At 43.0% G+C, this 2,958-nt stretch overlaps 1 long non-coding RNA gene across 1 annotated transcript; it reads right to left on the bottom strand.

Annotated features, from left to right (window-relative positions):
* Nucleotides 1-509: 509 nt before the first annotated feature.
* On the bottom strand, nucleotides 510-2,177 carry LOC116245993 (uncharacterized). Its single transcript, XR_004170634.1, has 3 exons — nucleotides 1,983-2,177; nucleotides 1,810-1,902; nucleotides 510-966 (listed from the first exon to the last, which is right to left on the bottom strand). It is a non-coding gene; the product is annotated as an uncharacterized LOC116245993 (long non-coding RNA).
* Between the last annotated feature and the right edge of the window lie 781 nt (nucleotides 2,178-2,958).

The raw sequence follows: 2,958 nt of genomic DNA, 5'->3' as shown, positions 1-2,958 counted from the left end.
CCTGTTAATTTTAACTCTGTTTGATGCACAATGAAGAATTTAACCTGGTAAATTTAACCATGTTTGATGCACATGATAGAAAATTTTAGGGAACTTTTTTCAGAAATGAAATAAGTTGTATGACAACATTGCGGCCTTCAATTGATGAACTCCAAGATCGATGAAAGCTCATGTTCCTGGATCATCTCATCCATGAGCAAATTAAATCGCAGCTCTATCCATGTTATCTCTTTTGACATTGAAGTTCAACCCAAGAATTTCTTTTGTTACAAAATACCAATGATTTGGAATTTTTGTTTCTTTTAAATGTTGCCTTGATATATCTTATCGTAATGTCAAGATCGGGTCTTCCCTTTATTTCCATCAGTGAACTGTGGTCACTGCTTTTCCTAGTATGTGTCAAGTGTTGCAAATGGAGTTTCGAACTTTTGACCTCTTTCAATGTGAAAAAGCAAAAGAGAGAAAGGAGAAATGACAAGTCATATACGATTCTCAAACATTCTTTCCCAAATCAACAACATTTATATAAAACCAGAATATCTAAAACAAAATAATATTACATTTTTCATTTGGTAACTGAAACACCCTATAAACTCTACACCAATATGCCAAAAGTTTTATTTCTTCAGCACTCAAACACACATATAGTAACACTCATAAAAAGAAACAGCAACAGTAGCAAGGAGGGTTCTTATAGCAGAATCTATTGGTGCAACAGGGAGGTCTCTTCTTTCTCATTTTGTTTGAAGAGAAACAGGACTGCGCAGATTTCTCATCCAATGAGGGAAATGCCTTGGAGCAAGAGGACATCAGCTAGCTTCTGGTTTGCTGCTTGTGTTGGGTGAACTGAATCTCAGAATACATACCCACTGGCATTGGAGCATGTTCCAATAGACCTTGGATTGCACAAGATTCCAGTCTCCACAACTCCTGTTCCACAGCATCCCTTTCTTGTTTCAAAGAACCCTGCCATAGTTCCAATAGCAGTGGATGAGTCACAAAATCAACAGAATTATTTATGATGCCGCTGTCAAAATTTTGGACCATGATTAGTGACGCAACATATCATAAAAGCTAGAATTTTTTATTTTGCTCATGCCGCTGTCAATGAACTAATTTGAGTGTGATTCATGCTAGTGCCTGAATCACTTCAGGTGGCAGATTGGACCATGTCATGTACAATATAAATGATATTCTTTCATTAATTCCTTCACATATGCCTCCTAAACCTATTCTCAAGGAAGAAGATAAGCAATTTGAGCTTGACATCTGGAGCCCATTAGGCAAGTAACCTCTGTGTGATTATTCTGTTGGAGATGGCACAGTTGTTTGATGACCTTACTGTTGCCTCAACCATTAAAATGACAAGTGTATAAGCTCTGCCTCTGCTTTTTCAGAATTGTCAACAGAACCTATTCATCTAATAGGAAGTGAAGTAGCAGATCTAAGAACAGTGAGCAAGTCAGATAAATGAGGTCTTTTGGAAGGGAAGTTGTTCCAACACTTCTGCATCAAAGACTTCAAAACAACGGGGCAGTCAGTCGGCTGGAGACCACAGGCGACGCATCAAACACTTTGTAAACAGAGGATGGGCCAAACATACAAAACAAATAAGCTAATAAAGATATTTCAATATATAAGGGCATGAGCAACTCAATCAGTCGTAACAAAGAACAATGGAGGTGAAACGAAAACCTATGCTCTACTAAAACAGAAGGGGATTTAAGACTCTGGCGATGTAAGGTGAAACCAGGGAATGCAGCCTTCTATGTTCTGCTAAAATCGCAACAAAGGGGATTTGAGAAATACCAGAAGTTGACAAAACGAGGGCAAAAGCAACAGCGACGGCGGATCGGAGGAGCGGCGACCGTGGCGTTGGCGGATGCTGCCCTGTCTTCCCTGCTGGTCAGAGAAAGGGAGAAAAGGAGGGCATCAGAGAGCAAGAGAGAAAGGGAGAAACAGAGAAAGGGAGCCAACAAAACCTGCAAGCGACGGTGATTAGGGCACTGATTTGAGAGAAGACGAGGGCATCAGAGAGCAAGAGAGAAAGGGGGAAAGATCACCGGCGATGGCGGAGTGGCGACGGTGGGAGCAGCCTCTGGTGCGACATTGAGAAGGCGGCAGGGTCGAGCGAGGAAGAGCTGCGGGCGGACGGAGGAAATGAGGGGGAAGGGTGTCGAGCGGGGGAGGGTGTCGAGCGCGGGGGGAGAGGGCGTCGAGCGGGTGAAATTCCACCCGCTCCAATTTTGCGTTAAACGGGGTGAATTTCACCCCGTTTGATGACATTTTAATCGGGCACCCGCCCGTACCATTTTTTCGAAAAAATGCTACTTCAACCGGGCAATCAAACGCCCCCCTAACGTAACACTGGTGGACTAAATTTTTGTGCGCCAATATGATAGTGACAAAAATATCTCCAGTTAATAGGAAAAGAAAACTTTCTGTAAGGATAAAAAGAAACTTGAAAAAAGTGAAAATATTAAGAAGGACCCTTCCCAATGCCGCAATTTCCTCTTCCCAATGCCGAAATTTCCTCTCTCCCTTGACATTGCAGGTTTGTGTAGGTTCGAGAACGAATGCTAGAGACTACAATACAGAGGCACAAATCCTCTCTCGACCTTGCCGGTAATAGAGACCCCCGACGAGGGGACAGCCCTCCCTGTCTTCCACTTCCCCCCTCTCGACCTTGCTGGAACCATCCAGCTTTCTCTCCCCATTATGATGTAGGTCGAGATAGGGATTATCCCTACAAAAACCTGCGACGTCGAGGGAAACTGCGATGGATACGGAAAAACCCTCTCTCAACCTCGACAGAGAGCCGTACGGCCTCCGTCGACCTCACTGGAGCATGAAAAATTGTGGAAACATTGTATGTTCTCAAGAATGCAGAGCAGAGCAAAAGTTGGATAAAAAAGGCTCTGAACTTTCATCGAGTTGTAGCCTTATCTATACAATTTG

This window comes from Nymphaea colorata, chromosome 1 (genome assembly GCF_008831285.2).
Source record: "Nymphaea colorata isolate Beijing-Zhang1983 chromosome 1, ASM883128v2, whole genome shotgun sequence".
Taxonomy (NCBI): domain Eukaryota; kingdom Viridiplantae; phylum Streptophyta; class Magnoliopsida; order Nymphaeales; family Nymphaeaceae; genus Nymphaea; species Nymphaea colorata.
Note: the sequence above shows the minus strand (reverse complement) of the source record. Positions and strands in the feature narration are given on the sequence as shown.